We start from the raw sequence: 18,529 nt of genomic DNA on the forward strand, positions 1-18,529 counted from the left end.
AAACTCTAATGTTTACATGAATTGAATTCTGATTATTTCCAGGGATACACAACATCCTGGAATATATGTAGATAACTTTGTTAGAAAGAATACTATATTTCCCTTGACGGAATGATGGTTAATGTAAAAAATGGTTCAACATACCCCACTCTCCCCTAACTGGTTCTTGGCAGTGTCCCATTATAACACTGAGGAAGAGGTGAGGTGGGTGCTCTGGCTCCACCTAGATCCTCCTGCCCTGCTCCTGCCCCGTCATGGCCGCCCAGTCCACCGCCTGTCTCCATCTACTGAAGAGGCTTCCATTAATGATCCTTTACCTGTGGAATTCCAGCAGCGGAACAAGGGAGCAGGACCACATCACAGACCTGCATTCACCTTTCAATCACAGGGGCCGCTGTAATCACGTTAACTCATATATAATCGTATTTCAAGTACTGACAGGAGTGTGACCCGTGCCGTCCACCGGACTAATCTAATACATATGTTTCCTCAAAGACAGAGGGACAGGTTGTTTTGGGGGGAAGGGAAAAGAGCAAAGAAGAGAGATCTACCATACTGTGTCATGCCATGGCTATAAAAAGGGATGCTGGCATTATGGATGAATCAGCCTGTGAACTATACATCTATTTTTAGCCTATGTAAAGAGCAAAGAGTACTACGTGTAAACAGTCCCCAGGGCTTGGAGCTGCTCTGAGCTTGGAGAGACAGAAGGAGAGGAGGGGGGGGGGGTGACTAACAGGCCCATCTGGATGCTTGTCTGTCTGGTGGGGCTGAGCTGCCTGCTGCTGAGGGGCCTCTGGAATCCTGCCCTCACAGGGGCTCCGGGGTCAGCAGAGTGGGGAGAAAACACCAGCATCGCTCTCTCTAGGTTGTAAATCCATCTCCCTCCCTCCCTCCCTCCACCCATCCCTTTTCCCTCCCTAATCCCCTGCTGTATCTCTTGCTCTCTCTCTCTGCCCCCCTCTCCCCCTCTCTCTCTGTTCTTAGCAGGCTCACTCTGTGCTGCTTGGTTATATGCTGTGTCTGTGTCATTTTTACAGGGCAATTCGTGTACATGCTAGCATCCCATTCATCATGGAGAAAGGCTGTGTCCCAGGATCTTAAATGCCTAGGCCCTCACAGGTTCACCATGGTGGCATCCTGCTCTCTCCCAGCAGGTCAGAGGTCAGAACCCTAGATCTCCTGAGTGATCACTACCCCTCTTCTGTTGCCATTTCCCTCTCCCCTCTTCAAGATTTCTTCCCTCCTCCTCACGCCTATCTCTTCTCCTCCTTCCTGCCACCTCGTCAAGATCCACTCTCTCGCCCCTTTCCCTTCTCTCACTGCTTCAAGATCCCATCTCCCCTTATTCCACCCCCTTCTCCTCTCCCTCTCCCCATTCTCCTCTCCCCTTTCTCCACACCCAACTTACCTCCCACCTCCCTCCATCCCCCCACTATCCCACTTCACATTAATGGCTAACAGCCTTGACTTTCCCTAAGCAGCCATACAATGCGGGTTGTGAGAATGAACTATCCAGAGGAAAAAGTGCATTCCTAGCACAGGGTGGTGAAAGGAAGCAGCTGGTTGGTCAATTCATGTCAAGCCGTGTTTTATGTCTTTGTTCTCCATACAGGAAAAGCACATTTCCAGGAGATGATATAGTGGAAGGTAATGAATTTTGGTGCTCCCTCTGTCATGCCACCTGAGGTTGTCCTCAGTGAATCAGAGCTTCTCTGGTCCACCGTGGACCAGCACAAAGGAGGGATTGAAGACTCAGGTCAGGGCAAGAGGTCACTGAAGGAACATCCACTCTGGGTCAAACAGTATTTTCTTAAACTCCTTTCACATGTCCAATCAAAAGCATCTCACAGATAATGTGGTTACATGTACGTAACCGATTAGTGAAATTAAGACATGGACCATGTTTAGCCAGCTTGCTGCCATGGGGTTCACGTAAACAGCCGACCATGGGTTTACTATAGCATGGCTAAGCATTTGTGGCATAGGAGTGCCGTGGGGAACTCCAAACAAGTACATCATGTAAGCAGTCAAGACAACACACCAACAAACATACCAACCTTTACGATACTAAACAAACAAACAACATTTTCGGGTTTCATTTTAGCCAATATTTTCAGAAGCCATATCAACCTAAGGGTTAAAAACGAAGTTTCCCCTGCTTCATGTTTAGAGGCAGTATATTTTCTGTAAATATCTTGGCTCCAGGGAGCCACCAGCCAGGCAGGTGAGATGAGGGGAGCATGAAGCCAGGCAGGCAGGGGAAAGTAAGGCCCTCCTTTCTGCCAGTTCCTAATTACTCCCAATTACACCTTGAACACAAATGGGCTGCTGTGGACGTTTCTCAGGGTGTGAGGCCAAGCATTTCCTGTGTCTGGGAATGGCTCACGTCGGGGATATTGTCTTGCAGACGATGCTCCCTCCCTCTCCCTCTCTTCTTCTCTCTCCCTCCACCACCAAACCTCCACCATTCATTCCAAAGGATGATAGGATTTTTAAAACCTTGGACACTCTTGCTGGACCTCTCTCTCTGGCTGCAAAACACACATACAAAATATGCATGTTGCTATGTATTAATATGCATGTTGTTGATTTGTATTAAAGTGTTCACACACAATTCTAATATATTCATTCAACTATTGGGGTTGTGATTAAATGGTCCCAGTTTTACAAAAGTAATCTATCTGGATTTCGCCTATCGGATAGGATTACATGCATGTAAATATAATGATCTGTCAATTCCATTGATTCTATTTCTATACATTAATCCTATCCGATAGGCGAACTTAACAGAAATTTTTATTCATTATTTTATTTTATTACGGTATCCTATTTCATCTCCTCCAAGTATCCTATTGGCACACAACCCATCTATACAAACAAGGTGGTTCTGTCTGTGTCCGGTTTGTTAGGGATGTTCCCTCTTGTGTGCCAAATAGGTTTTCCCTTTTCCTCTTATTAATTACAATACACCTTAAGCTTGATCTAGTTCCTATATTTGTTATTTGGAGATGTAATCTCCAAGTCTAGTGAGAACAGTGTGAGGCACTACTTCCCCCAGCAGAGAATCACCCCTGCTGAGCTGAACCAAAAAGCAGCCTCAGTCACAATGGTAGTGTACCAATAGGCTCTGTTCCCACACCCAGTAGAACAAATAAATAGTCCATAATCACTGCCTATCACAACACGCAACACAGGCTGAACCGAAAATGTGCATTCCATGGGAAATCCATAGCGGACAAGTACATGCTCGCTCCTCCACACTGACATTTCAGAGACACAAGGGAGAGATATGTGGCACATATGGGAGGGTCAGAAAGCAGGATGAAAGACGGTCTGGGGAGATGGGGGTTAGGTCCCTTTTAAGAGAAAAATAGGTGGCCATTATAGATCAGCTAATTTAAGTGAAGCGAGCGTTTCAGTAAAATATATTCTGGTGTGGAGTGCAGTCAAATAATGTGTTTTCTGGTATGTATAGTTGTTTTTGTGTGCGTGGTCTGAGTTCATTCAATTGTCCAGCTATTTTCATATTTCCAGAGTGATGTAACAAGGGACAACTGTTCCATGAAGGATGCAGCAGTTGTCTCTAATAAAAAAAGTACATGTTTTATTGTCACATAGGTGCAGTGAAATGTGTTGTTTACAAGGTCAGCCATAGTAGTACGGTGGCCCTGGAACAAATTAGGGTTACGTGGCTTGCTCAAGGGCACATGGACAGATTTTTCACATTGTCGACTCAGGTATTTGAACCAGTGACGTGACCTTTCGGTTAGTACTCCAACGCTTCAACCGCTAGGCTACCTGCCACCCTACTCACCTTCACTTTCAAAACACAAGAAGAGAAATGTATCCTCAAGTAGATAAACAAAGGAAATCCTCTGAAAGGGAGTCTCATTGTTTTTAGGTGAACAGAGAAGCTCATTGGCTGAGAGGTGTACTTTGAACACCCCTTTTTCTGCCTTCCAGACGCCACCCCCCGCCCACCCACTCGCCCACGCATGGTCTGCAATGGCCCCCGTAGCCACCCGCCCTCCCCACCAGAGGAGATTGAGTTACAGTTATGATCTTGCAGTCTGCCCTGCCAGAAAGACAGGAGTGGAAATAAATACAAAAAAGGGAAAAGTAAAAGGACTAGGGAAAAATTGGTATTTTAAATGCTGAGTGGAAGAGTTTGGATAATATTGTAAAAAAAATAACAAAGAGCCCAGATATAAGAAAACCTGAAACAGTCCTGGACACTGTGCCAAGTCCTGCCTCAGCTCAGCTGTTGTTCCAGCCCCTGCATCTATCATGCAGGCATTTCCCCAGCAAGAGAATACTTAGGATGTATCCAAAAGGGCACCCCATTCCCTATATAGTGCACTACTTTTGAACAGAGCTTTGTGGACCCTGCTCAAAAGTAGAGCACTATAAACGGAAAGGGAGTAAGATGCCGTTTGGGATCAAATCAAATCAAGGTTTATTTGTCACGTGCGCCGAATTCAACAGGTGTAGACTTTACAGTGAAATGCTTACTTACAGGCTCTAACCAATAGTGCGGAGAAAAAAAAGCATGTGTATGTGTGTGTGTTTGTAGGTAAGTAAAGAAATAGAACAACAGTAAAAAGACATTTGAAAATAAGAGTAACAAGGCTATATACAGACACCAGTTAGTCAGGCTAACCGGATGTAGCCTTTCACAGTCACTCAGAGGCAGTATGTCCGTCAAGCCAAGTGTCCAGACAACCCTAACTGCCGGGGAAGTGCAGGTCTGGGTCCCAGAATGGGATGAAAGGGAACCTTGTCCAGCGGGCTGTCTAAGTGTGGCTCTCAGTGGCATCTCAGTTCAGGTAGAGCGAATCCTAAAGAGAGACAAACTACATGGCAAATATTTGTGTATTGAATTCGCATTCAGGGCCACATCAAGGAGGAGAAAGTGAACTTGGTGGAATATGGCCTCAAGCTATCCCACACACTACTTTTCCTCCCTGCATTCTTTACCTTGGGAAAAAAATGAGAGAGGGAGAAAGACAGAGAGACCGAGCTAAGGTCTTGTGTTCAACATGTCAATGGCTAACAATTACAAAAAAGCTTTTCCAGATTTTCACCATTTCTCACTTTTATGAACAGCAGAGTAGGAAATTGGGTATTTTCGGTTGTTTGGCCAGATAATAAGCTTACTGAAAATTGTTTAATTGTTTCAGATGACCTCTCAGCACCATCCTCATATGGACACAATCGAGCCGCACTCCGCCAGCTCCTAACAACCCAAAATCAATTGGATGAAATGGGAAAAGGGGGAGGGAGCACGGGGGTCTGGATACAAGGTAACGACATCCGCTGTCTGGATACAAGGTAACGACATCCGCAGTTCCAGCATGAAAGTGCTGGAACTGCTCTCAACCAATCAGAATGCAGGGCTGAGAAGGGGGTGGAGGGAAAGAGAGTCGCAGTCTGGAGCCTGTTATCAGCCCGTAACGTTCAGCTCAGACCCTTATTTCAGCAACATGGGATTCAAGTCATATGTAGGCTTTGTTTTGGAAGTGGGGGATTGGATGCCCCTAAGACAAAATACTAGATAAGACTGATTGGGAGACACATTCCTTCATAGGATGATGCAATCCAATGAAATGCCATTGAGGGCACTCTACCAGTGTAACGATGTGCGCTGAGAGTCGGGAAGCAAGTTCAGGGAGTGAGTGTTTTAATAAATAAACATAATACAAAAATAAGAAACACGAACAACGTACAGAACTGACACAGGAACAGAAACAATGACGCCTGGGGAAGGAACCAAAAGGAGTGACATATATAGGGAAGGTAATCAGGGAAGTGATGGAGTCTAGGTGAGTCTGATGATGCGCAGGTGCACGTAACGATGGTGACAGGTATGCTCCAAATCAAATCAAATCAGTTTACTTGTCACGTGCGCCGAATACAACAGGTGTAGACTTTACAGTGAAATGCTTACTTACAGGCTCTAACCAACAGTGCAAAAAATGTATTAGGTGAAGAATAGGGAAGTAAAGAATAAAAAACAACAGTAAAAAAGACAGTGAAAAATAACAGTAGCGAGGCTATATACAGTAGCGAGGCTATATACAGTAGCGAGGCTATAACAGTAGCGAGGCTATATACAGTAGCAAGGCTATATACAGTAGCGAGGCTATATACAGTAGCGAGGCTATATACAGTAGCGAGGCTATAACAGTAGCGAGGCTACATACAGTAGCGAGGCTATATACAGTGGCGAGGCTATATACAGTAGCGAGGCTATAACAGTAGCGAGGCTATATACAGTAGCGAGGCTATATACAGGCACTGGTTAATGGGCTGATTGAGGTAGTATGTACATGTAGATATGGTTAAAGTGACTATGCATATATGATAAACTCAGAGTAGCAGCAGCGTAAAAGAGGGGTTGGGGTGGGGGAGGCACACAATGCAAATAGTCCGGGTAGCCATTTTATTACCTGTTCAGGAGTCTTATGGCTTGGGGGTAAAAACTGTTGAGAAGCCTTTTTGTCCTAGACTTGGCACTCTGGTACCGCTTGCAATGTGGTAGTATAGAGAACAGTCTATGACTGGGGTGGCTCGGGTCTTTGACAATTTTTAGGGCCTTCCTCTGACACCACCTGGTGTAGAGGTCCTGGATGGCAGGCAGCTTTGCCCCAGTGATGTACTGGGCCGTACGCACTACCCGCTCTAGAGCCTTGCGGTCGGAGGCCGAGCAATTGCCGTACCAGGCATTGATGCAACCAGGCATTGATGCAACCAGGCATTGATGCAACCAATCAGGATGCCCTCGATGTTGCAGCTGTAGAACCTTCTGAGGATCTGAGGACCCATGCCAAATCTTTTTAGTTTCCTGAGGGGGAATAGGCTTTGTCGTGCCCTCTTCACTGTCTTGGTGTGTTTGGACCATTCTAGTTTGTTGGTGATGTGGACACCAAGAAACTTGAAGCTCTCAACCTGCTCCACTACAGTCCCGTCAATGAGAATGGGGAAGTGCTCGGTCTTCCTTTTCCTGTAGTCCACAATCATCTCCTTAGTCTTGGTTACGTTGAGGGATAGGTTGTTATTCTGACACCACCCAGCCAGGTCTCTGGCCTCCTCCCTATAGGCTGTCTTGTTGTTGTCGGTGATCAGGTCTACCAGTGTTGTGTCGTCTGCAAACTTGATGATGGTGTTTGAGTCGTGCCTGGCCATGCAGTCGTGGGTGAACAGGGAGTACAGGAGGGGACTGAGCACGCACCCCTGAGGGGCTCCAGTGTTGAGGATCAGCGTGGCATATGTGTTGCTACCTACCCTCACCACCTGGGGGTGGCCCGTCAGGAAGTCCAGGATACAGTTGCAGAGGGAGGTGTTTAGTCCCAGGATCCTTCGCTTAGTCTTCACGGGATCCTTTGCTTAGTCTTCACAGGGTCCTTTGCTGTTGTTCTGGGATTGATTTGCACTTTTTGCACCAAAGTACGTTCATCTCTAGGAGACAGAATGTGTCACCTTCCTGAGCAGTATGCCGGCTGCGTGTTTCCATGATATTTATACTTGCGTACTATTGTTTGTACAGATGAACGTGGAACCATCAGGCATTTGGAAATTGCTCCCAAGGAGGTCTACTATTTTTCTTCTGAGGTCTTGGCTGATTTATTTAGATTTTCCCATTATGTCAGGCAAACAGGCACTGAGTTTGAAGGTAGGCCTTGAAATACATCCACAGGTACACCTCCAATTTACTCACATTATGTCAATTAGCCTATCCAAAGCTCCTAAAGCCAGGACATAATTTTCTGGAATTATCTAAGCTGTTTAACCTCTCTGGGATAGGGGGCGGTATTTTCATGTCCGGATGAAAAGCATGCCCAAAGTAAACTGCCTGCTACTCAGGCCCAGAAGCTAGGATATGCATATTATTAGTATAGAAAACACCCTGAAGTTTTCAAAACTGTTTGAATAATGTCTGTAAGTATAACAGAACTGATTTGGCAGGCGAAACCCCGAGCACAATCCATCATGGGATTTTTTGTTGTTGAGGTCAATCTGTTTTCCATTGGATTCCTATGGCAAGCCCGTTTTAATATAAATATGCTTGCAGTTCCTATAGCTTCCACTAGATGTCAACAGTCTTTAGAAATTGGTTGATGTTTTTCTTTAGAGAAATTAAGAAGTAGCCATTTCCTTTCTGGGTGTATAGCCAAGTGTACTCTTTTGTTTGGGGTGAGGGACCTGAAGCTCGCTCCACTTTCATTTTATCATGTCTTAAAATGTATCGGTTATTTTAGTTTTAAAATACTTAACGTTGGATTAGGAAAGTTGTTTGAAATGTTTCGACAAAGTTTACAGGTAACTTATTAGATATTTTGTAGTCATGCTGGGTGAGTTGGAACCGTTTTTTTTCTGAATAAAACGCTCCAAATAAATTTACATTTTGGGAATATAACGACAGAATTAGGACAATTTGTGATGTTTATGGGACATATTGGAGTGCCAACAGAAGAAGCTCTTCAAAGGTAAGGCATGAATTATATCGTTATTTCGGAGTTTTGTGTCGCGCCTGGTGGGTTGAAATATGATTGTCATGTGTTTGTTTGATGGGGTGCTGTCCTCAGATAATCACATGGTTTGCTTTCGCCGTAAATCCTTTTTGAAATCTGACACTGTGGCTAGATTAAAAAGAAGTTAAACTTTAATTTGGTGTATTGCACTTGTGAATGTATGGAACCTAAATATTTCTAATATATCTTTTTTTTTATTTGGCGCTCTGCCATTTCACCGGATGTTGTCAAATGGATCCCACTAACGGGATTTGATCCATAAGAACTTTTAAAGGCACAGTGTCACGCCCTGGTCTTAGTATTTTGTGTTTTCTATATTTATTTGGTCAAGCCAGGGTGTGACATGGGTTTATTTTGTGTTGTGTTTATGTATGGGGGTTTTTCGTAGGTTTTGGGATTGTGGCTTAGTGGGGTGTTCTAGCAAAGTCTATGGTTGCCTGAGGCGGTTCTCAATCAGAGGCAGGTGATTCTCGTTGTCTCTGATTGGGAACCATATTTAGGCAGCCATATTCTTTGAGTGTTTCGTGGGTGATTGTTCCTGTCTCTGTGTTTGTTGTTCACCAGATAGGCTGTATAGGTTTTCACATTCCGTTTGTTGTTTTTGTATTGTTCGCTTTTCTTCTTTATTAAACATGTATCGTATTAACCACGCTGCATTTTGGTCCGACTCTCTTTCGACTGAAGAAAACCGTAACAGAATCACCCACCACACCAGGACCAAGCAGCGTGGTGACAGGCAGCGGCAGCAGGAGCTACGAAGTTTAGAGTATACGACTTGGGAGGAAATAGACAGGTGGGCGGTCGACCCAGAGAGAGTGCCTGGGATTCGCTGGAGCAGTGCGAAGAGGGCTATAGGAGAATGGAGTCGAAGAGACAAGCATGGCGGCGCAGAAGGAAACCCGAGAGTCAGCCCCAAAAATGTCTTGGGGGGGGGGGCTCAGGGAGAGTGTGGCAGAGTCAGGGTTCAAACCTGAGCCAACTCCCCCTGTTTATCGTGAGGAGCAGCGATCACAGGACTTCTGGACGTGGGAGGAGATATTGGACGGAAAAGGACCCTGGACACAGCCTGGAGAATATCGCCGCCCCAAAGAAGAACTGGAGGCGGCGCTGGTATGAAGAGGCAGCACGGCGACGCGGATGGAAGCCCGAGAGTCAGCCCCAAAAATGTATTGGGGGGGGGGGGCTCAGGGAGAGTGTGGCAGAGTCAGGGTTCAGACCTGAGCCAACTCCCCTTGTTTATCGTGAGGAGCCAAGGAGGAGACCAGAACCAGAGCCGGTGTTGGAGGTGAGTGAAGCAGAGACTGTGAAGGAGTTAATGGGGAAAGTGGAGGAGAGAGTTATGAGGGAGTTGCTAGGTTGGTGCTTTAGATACGATATTCGCCCGACGGAGCGCGTCGGGGATTTGATGGCACTGTGCCACCTTCACACACCAGTCCTCCGGTGGCAGCCCCCCGCACCAGGCTTCCTGTGCGTGTCCTCGGCCCAGTACCACCAGTGCCAGCACCACGCACCAGGCCTTCAGTGCGCCTCGCCTGTTCAGCGCTGCCAGAGCCTTTCTCCTCTCCAGCGCTGCCGGAGTCTCCCGCCTGTTTAGCGCTGCCAGAGCCTTCCTTCTCTCCAGCGCTGCCGGAGTCTCCTGCCTGTTCAGGGCAGCCAGAGCTGCTAATCTGCATGGAGAAGCCAGAGCTTCCAGTCTGCATGGAACAGCCAGAGCTGTCAGTCTGCATGGAGCAGCCAGAGCTGCCTGTCTGCATGGAGCAGCCAGAGCTGCCAGTCTGCATGGAGCAGCCAGAGCTGCCAGTCTGCATGGAGCAGCCAGAGCTGCCAGTCTGCATGGAGCAGCCAGAGCTGCCAGTCTGCATGGAGCAGCCAGAGCTGCCAGTCTGCATGGAGCAGCCAGAGCTGCCAGTCTGCATGGAGCAGCCAGAGCTGCCAGTCTGCATGGAGCAGCCAGAGCTGCCAGTCTGCATGGAGCAGCCAAAGCTGCCAGTCTGCATGGAGCAGCCAGAGCTGCAAGTCTGCATGGAGCAGCCAGAGCTGCCAGTCTGCATGGAGCAGCCAGAGCTGCCAGTCTGCATGGAGCAGCCAGAGCCGCCAGTCAGCCAGGATCTTCCAGATCCGCCATTCAGCCAGGATCCACCATTCAGCCAGGATCCGCCAGTCAGCCATGATCTTCCAGATCCGCCAGTCAGCCAGGATCCGCCAGTCAGCCAGGATCTGCCAGAACCACCAGCTAGCCAGGATCCGCCAGTCAGCCAGGATCTGCCAGAACCACCAGCTAGCCAGGATCTGCCAGAGCCTACTACCTGCCTGAGTTTCCTCTCAGTACTGGGCTTCCTCTCGGTACTAGGCATCCTATCAGTGCTGAGCTTCCCCTCAGTGCCGAGCTTCCCCTCAGTGCCGAGCTTCCCCTCAGTGCCGAGCTTCCCCTCAGTGCCGAGCTTCCCCTCAGTGCCGAGCTTCCCCTCAGTGCCGAGCTTCCCCTCAGTCCCGAGCTACCCCTCAGTCCCGAGCTACCCCTCAGTCCCGAGCTTCCCCTCAGTCCCGAGCTTCTACCTCAGTCCCGAGCTGCCCCTCAGTCCAGTGGGGTCCTTGGTGAGGGCTATTAGGCCAATGTCGGCGGCGAGGGTCGCCAATCAAAGGAGGGACTAAGACTTGGTTGGAGTGGGGTCCACATCCCGAGCCGGAGCCGCCACCGTGGACAGACGCCCACCCGTACCCTCCCCTATGGGTTTAAGTGTGAGGCCGGGAGTCCGCACCTTGGGGGGGGGGGGGGGGGGGTTCTGTCACGCCCTGGTCTTAGTATTTTGTGTTTTCTATATTTATTTGGTCAGGCCAGGGTGTGACATGGGTTTATTTTGTGTTGTGTTTATGTATGGGGGTTTTTCATAGGTTTTGGGATTGTTGCTTAGTGGGGTGTTCTAGAAAAGTCTATGGTTGCCTGAGGCGGTTCTCAATCAGAGGCAGGTGATTCTCGTTGTCTCTGATTGGGAACCATATTTAGGCAGCCATATTCTTTGAGTGTTTCGTGGGTGTTTGTTCCTGTCTCTGTGTTTGTTGTTCACCAGATAGGCTGTATAGGTTTTCACATTCCGTTTGTTGTTTTTGTATTGTTCGCTTTTCTTCTTTATTAAACATGTATCGTATTAACCACGCTGCATTTTGGTCCGACTCTCTTTCGACGGAAGAAAACCGGAACACACAGTCAACTTAGTGTATGTAAACTTCCGACTTCAACTGTATATACAGTCACCTTCAAGGTGGGTACTTACACTTAATGCAGCATGCAGGTAATGTTTTCACATACAATTTAAGCAAAGATGAAAGAATAAGATAGTCAGCTCTCTGGGTGCAGCATGCATGTTTTAGAGAATAACCCAAAACAGAGAGCTAATAGGTAGAATGGTCATTCCACCAAATGAGAACCTTTTGCATCCCTTTGATATTTTAGGTAGAAATGGTGCACCAATATTGAATTTTAAAAGACTGTATTAAGTGAAGTGCCCTTTAATACAGACCGCATGAAAAATTCAATACATCTGATTTGTTTATATGAATAAAGACTTGCTTGCTAAGGTGCCAAAATTCAGGATTTTGACATCCCTCTGTGCACCCTAGGAAGATTTTACCCCACTTAACCCCAAAATGTCTCCAAGTTTTGACGATCATTGTAAAGCCCTAGTTATTTTGTTGCTTTGACAAAGTCAAGTCTGAAGATTATTATTTATTTCATGTGATTGTTGAGTAATCTAATCACATAAAATGTCTGTCCCTCATTTTAAGGTTAACCCTGTTATGAGAACTGAACTCTCTTTTTAATATGGTGAAACTTATTTTTTAATTATGTATTTCAAAAGAAACATTGAACATCTAATAATCAAATCATAGTGTTAAATCAGGTGAGCTGGTTCTATACTTTTTGGCCATTTTCGGGTGTTTTGTGGTGTAAAACTAAAAGGGTCAAGCATAACACAGCAACCCTGTTACCCATAGACAGACAGGCTAGAGCATTTCTCCTTTGCCAAGATAATCCATTTACCTGGCATGTGTGGCATATCAAGAAGATGATTAAACAACATAATCACTACACAGGTGCACCTTGTGCTGTGGACAATAAAAGGCAACTCTAAAATGTGCAGTTTTGTCACAAAACACAATGACACAGATGTCTCAAGTTTTGATGGATTGTGCAATTGGCATGCTGACTGCAGGAATATCTACCAGAGCTGTTGCCAGAGAATTGAATGTTCATTTCTCTACCCTAAGCCACCTGCAAGTCATTTTAGAGAATGTAACATTCCATAGGCCACATTCCACAGGCCACAACAGCCTGATCAACTCTATGCGAAGGAGATGTGTCGCATTGCACGAGGCAAATGGTGGTCACACCAGATACTGACTGGTTATTAAGGTATCTGTGACCAACAGATGCATATCAGTATTCACAGTCATGTGAAATCCATAGATTAGGGCCTAATGAATTTATTTCAGTTGACTGATTACCTTATATGAACAGTAACTCAGTAAAATCTTTGAATCAATCTACACTTTGATATATGCAAACAATAACATAGTTGTCATATTTTACCAGCCCTGAGACAGTGATTCCCATATCATTCAATATTACTAACCCCATATACAGTATACTGTACATATACAACCATGAATTAACCCCACATCCCATCCTCCCGTCTCCTCTCATCTTTTGGTTTCTTTATCTTTACAACATCCTCATGATCAGTTTCCTCCTCCGTTCTTTTATGGTAACCTGCACCCTTCTTCCCTGTCTTGTAAACTCTCACACACAGGGGGATCCTCCAGGCAGCAGACTACTACACCCTCACTAGGGGGTAAGGTGGGGGGAGTGCACGGCTGGTCTGGGGGGAGAGCTGGAAGTTGGAGTCGGTCCCCGCCACTGGAGGTGTTGGGCCCCAGATGTCTCTGTCTGGTGCTTCTGCTACACCATATATCTGTGACCCAAGCTGACTGACAGAGCCCCTTTGCCCCTAAGCCAGGAAACACAAGCTGGCGTACCACATCCCAGCAGTGCTATCCCTCTCTTTGTGGTCTTGAGTTATGACGTGCCACAATCATTTGCCACTCGCAGACAGCTGCCCTGACAATTGGTGACAAGTGAGTCAGTGTATGAAGGTTTGGCATGGCTGGTCATCACTGGACAGACCAGAGTGTGGGGTCACTGGAGGCAGATAGAAGAGAGTCAGACAGACACAGCACGTTGGTTAAGTCTGTAGAAAATAACAGTTAACCATGAAACAAAGACTACTGAGTGTTGGGCACTTGTTCTGTCAGCAGTCTTCTGTACTAGAGCTCAGAGCTGTCCCATATGTGACCCGTTTCAAGAAACGAGGCGTATGTCACACGTTACTACTTCGCAGGAGAGGAATTTCTAGGTTTTTTCAAATGTATTTTTAATCAAAAGATCCTTCGCCTCTCCTGAGCCCGTTAGGGATTTGCAGCGATGAGACAAGATCTTAACTACCAATTGGATATCACGAAATTGGGGAGAAAAAGGGGGTAAAATTAAAAACTAAGGCCTCCATGACAGAGGGAGAAGAGTTCATCTATGTTCATCTACATCTACATTTTCAGATATTATACGTTTTTAATTTTGTCCAAAAGTCGTTTTCATTGCAAGTTAAAGTGTACTGTTAGCTAACTAGCTAACATTACGTGTATGATCTGTGTAGTAATATTATTTGTATCTCAGAAAGCAATTTGCATGGCTAGTTATAGCCTAATGTTAACTAGCTAGCAAACATTAAACCTAGTTGGTTAGCTATTGCTACCTGCAGATTCATGCATGGTAGAATTGCCCCATTCAAAACGACTGGGAACTCTGAAAAATACGAAGTCAAATCATGACGTCAGTGATCTTCAGGTCGGAAAGTCGGCGCTCTAGAAAGAGGCCCGAGTTCCCGAGTTGGAATTCCGAGTTGGATGACCGTTGAAATCGATTTCTCCCAGTCGGAGCTCGTTGTTCTTTTTTTTCCCCGAGTTCCCAGTTCTTTTGAAAGCTCGGAAGTCGGAGATTTCCTAGTTCCCAGTTGTTTTGAACACGGCATTAGAGTTGGGATTATGGTTAATTGTTTAGCTAGGTAGCTAATGCACCCCAGCCTTGTAGCATAGCATTACTACGCTAATACTGAATAAAAAGCATGCACCAAGAAAAAGCTGCACCAAGAACCACCAGCAAGGAGTCCCTGCAGCTTACTCTCCTCTATGCCAGCAAGGAGCCCCTGCAGCTTACTCTCTTCTATACCAGTATGGGGCCCCTGCAGCTTACTCTCCTCTATGCCAGCAAGGAGCCCCTGCAGCTTACTCTCTTCTATACCAGTATGGGGCCCATGCAGCTTACTCTCCTCTATACCAGCAAAGGGCCCCTGCAGCTTACTCTCTTCAATACCAGCAAGGGGCCACTGCAGACAGGAACTAGAAAAAGAGGCAGCGGGGGAGGAAGAGAGAGTTAAAGAGAGAGAGAGAGCAGGAGAGAGACAGGGAGTAAGGAAGTGGGAGAAGAGAGAGGAGGGTTCTGAATTAAGTTCTGAATTAAGCCTGAATTAAGTCATGAGCAGCAAGCGACATAGGTTACATTTTTAATGAATGAGATCACATCCTCTTCCCTAAATAGTAGAGGAACTCATTCTCAGTCGGACAGTGGTGCGCCAAGCAACAAAGGCTGTGGACATCCACAGTGGCATGCAGCCGTGCAGCAAGCAGGGCGGTCAGATCCACCACACGTCAGCAGTCAGTACAAGTGGGACAGACATCCATTGTGCAAGAAAAATACAGAGTTTGTGTGTTTGTGTTTGTGCATGCATGTCTATGTGTTTGTGCTTGTTTGTGCGTGTGAGTGTGTGAGACTGAGTAGGTGGGTGATGGGTGTTTAACCTGTGGGGGTCTCAAGGTTACATCACTGAGAAGAGGGGCCCCCTGCACTGTTCCATATGGGGGCACCAAAGCTTTCTCTCTCTTTCAACAAATCCCATCTTGAGACCAATACGCCATTGTTGATTCATATGGACGGAACACTAAGGACAGATTCCAGGGAGAACGCAAAGTAGCATGATATTGCAGAATGTTTTGGTGTGTCAAGGCTTCCTTATAATCTATAGATCATAACTAATTACTATTTCATGATATCATTAGATCACAGAAACAATCTTGATGACGCAAATCAAATTTGATACATTCTGAAGTTGCATTCCGTTGCCTATTTTTTAGAATAAGTCATTTAAATTTAAAGATGCATTATAAAAGTTTTGTATAATTTCAGCCAGTAGTTTTAAAAGTAGCACTCACAAGCCAAAATAAAATTTCCCTGAAAATTGCCAATCACCGAAAATTGTGCACAATTGTGTACAGCGTCATCTGTTTCGAGATGCTATGAATTCCAATTCGTACAATATGTTACTAATTTGCAAGTGCTTAAGATCCCGTTCAATCTCTTTAAGGCTGAAAGCACCGATTTGGATCAGGTGAATAATATTGATCCAAATAGTATTCCTTTATCACACTTCGTGGTAATTGAATAAGGAAACAAAAAATTAAGTTAAGTCTCTGGAACAGAAGTGGAATGCAGTTCTAATCGAGATCGATGTTGAGGAAATCAAGGGAAGGAGGGAGGGGTTTGACAACTTGTGTGATAATTCAAGCACGGTGAAAATATTGACCCACTGTTCACCCGTCTTGGAATACCTGATGTTCAAATGCCAACCCTTCTACCCAGGGACGGACTGGGAGTAAAAAACGGCAATGAACTTTGATCCAGACCGGGCCACTAGAACCGGCCCGGTATACTCCACAACAGCCTCCTTGCTAATGCACACACGTACACACACAACCAGCCCCTAATACAACCATCTAGCTGCATCACAACCATTGATCACTATTGCAGTACTACTTTAAAAAGGCTGCAGAACGCACAAACACTGCACATTGTTGTAAAACGTCTACAGAACACACACTGAATTTGTCATGATTGAACTACCTCACATGAAGCCTGGAGTGAAAAAGAGATGCTATAATATCCACAATACTCACTGAGACATAGAACTGTCTAACTGCTGCTCAGGGTCAGCTGGCTGGCTTTAAGTCATGGAAGTACACCTTCTAAAAAACAATGGTTGAACACCTCTCCAAACATAGAACGTAACCTGTAAGTGAACAGCACAAGCCATCATGAGTCATGATTCATCTACATCACATGAAGCCTGGAGTGAAAAAGAGATGCTATAATATCCACAATGCTCACTGAAACATAGAACTGTCTAACTGCTGCTCAGGGTCAGCTGGCTGGCTTCACTCTGTCAAAGTACTGGACAGAAATATTACAGACAGGAAAAAGAGACATTATAAATGTATGAGTAAAATAATGGTAAGTAAGCATATTATATCAAATAGGTTGCAACTACCTTATTGGAGGAGCAATTTTCTCAACAACTTGCTTTTCTCTACAACTCTATCAATCACCATGTCAGTATCCAGGGCCATTATGATGTCCTTCTCGGTAACCATGTCAGAATCCAGGGCCATTATGATGTCCTTCTCGGTAACCATGTCAGTATCCAGGGCCATTATGATGTCCTTCTCGGTAACCATGTCAGAATCCAGGGCCATTATGATGTCCTTCTCGGTAACCATGTCAGTATCCAGGGCCATTATGATGTCCTCCTCGGTAATCATGTCAGTATCTACTGCCATTAGGATGTCCTCCTTGGTAACCAATGTCAGTATCCAGGGCCATTAGGATGTCCTTCTCGGTAACCATGTCAGTATCCAGGGCCATTAGGATGTCCTCCTCAGTAACCATGTCAGTATCCAGGGCCATTAGGATGCCCTTCTCGGTAACCATGTCAGTATCCAGGGCCATTAGGATGTCCTCCTCAGTAACCATGTCAGTATCCAGGGCCATTAGGATGTCCTTCTCGGTAACCATGTCAGTATCCAGGGCCATTAGGATGTCCTCCTCAGTAACCATGTCAGTATCCAGGGCCATTAGGATGTCCTTCTCGGTGGCCATCAGCATCAGCAAGGCCTCTAGGTGTTCTGTGAGAGAGTGCTCCTGAGTCTGCTCTTGATATACTTTAAAGTAGAGAAACTTGGCTCACAAGCTGCGGTACCTGGGTAACTGAGAGGGTGAGTAGGAACTTGTATCTAAGGCCAAGGATATGGTATGCATCAGTCAGCAGGTTGTACCGTCTCAGCATCTGGTAACAACACAGTGGACATTTTCTGTAGGATGATCAGCATTCATTCTTAATTTCCACCTCATCTTTATCTCCTTCAGAGCCATCCTTCACTGTTCTGGTCATGTAATCCTCCAATTCTGAACTTTTCAGTCTTTTCCACTGTACAGCGAGGCTCCTCAGCTCACACTGCAAATTGTCAACAGTTGCTCCGCTATCAAATCAAAGCAAACATTTACTGAGCTCTTGAAGGGCTGTCTCTGGAAGACCACTGGATGTTATTTGGGAGAAGTTTCTAGGGTCCAGAAGGGCAAGGTCAGCATATAGAGTGCCATGAGACAGTATCCACAGGCGATTTCTATCTGTGAATGTATACATCATTTGATTGTAGAATTGAACTTTATAGGCACTCTCTGCCTCTGTCAAAGCTTCATCTTGAGCAGTCTTTCCAGACATGATTTTCTTCTTTCTTGCCCTTTTCTGTGGCAGAGTGGCTTCCACCTCCTCCCGCTCTGTGTCATCTTGTTCTTTGATCTTCTTATTTGCAAACTAAACAAATGTTTCTGTAGTTGCCTTAATGGTGTCAGTCTCTTGACATGCCATTAAGTGTTTCCTGTGTAGCCACAACCATTCGATGGGCAGACAGGATGTCCATCCCACTTGTCTGCAGATATTTGGACAGGGGTGACGGGTTCTCAAATATCCGAAGAAATATTTGAGCTGTCAGTATCGTCTCATAACGGAGAAGAGCCTCAGTAAATCCTCTTGTGTGAGGAGTACTTCAACATA

General features: G+C 45.8%; 1 protein-coding gene across 5 annotated transcripts in view; it reads right to left on the reverse strand.

The window, feature by feature from the left end:
* The window catches only part of LOC109867280 (G1/S-specific cyclin-D2), a 257,766-nt gene that overhangs the window by 58,205 nt on the left and 181,032 nt on the right, over positions 1-18,529 (reverse strand). For 2 of the 5 annotated variants that reach the window (XM_031801136.1, XM_020456341.2), the window contains exon 1: positions 145-622. The exons of the other annotated variants lie outside the window; for them this stretch is intronic. The gene's annotated coding sequence lies outside the window, so the exon portion shown is untranslated. Of the gene's footprint in view, positions 1-144; positions 623-18,529 lie in introns of those variants that run through there. 5 annotated transcript variants of the gene reach the window in all.

This window comes from Oncorhynchus kisutch, linkage group LG22 (assembly GCF_002021735.2).
Source record: "Oncorhynchus kisutch isolate 150728-3 linkage group LG22, Okis_V2, whole genome shotgun sequence".
In the NCBI taxonomy this organism is placed as follows: Eukaryota; Metazoa; Chordata; class Actinopteri; order Salmoniformes; family Salmonidae; genus Oncorhynchus; species Oncorhynchus kisutch.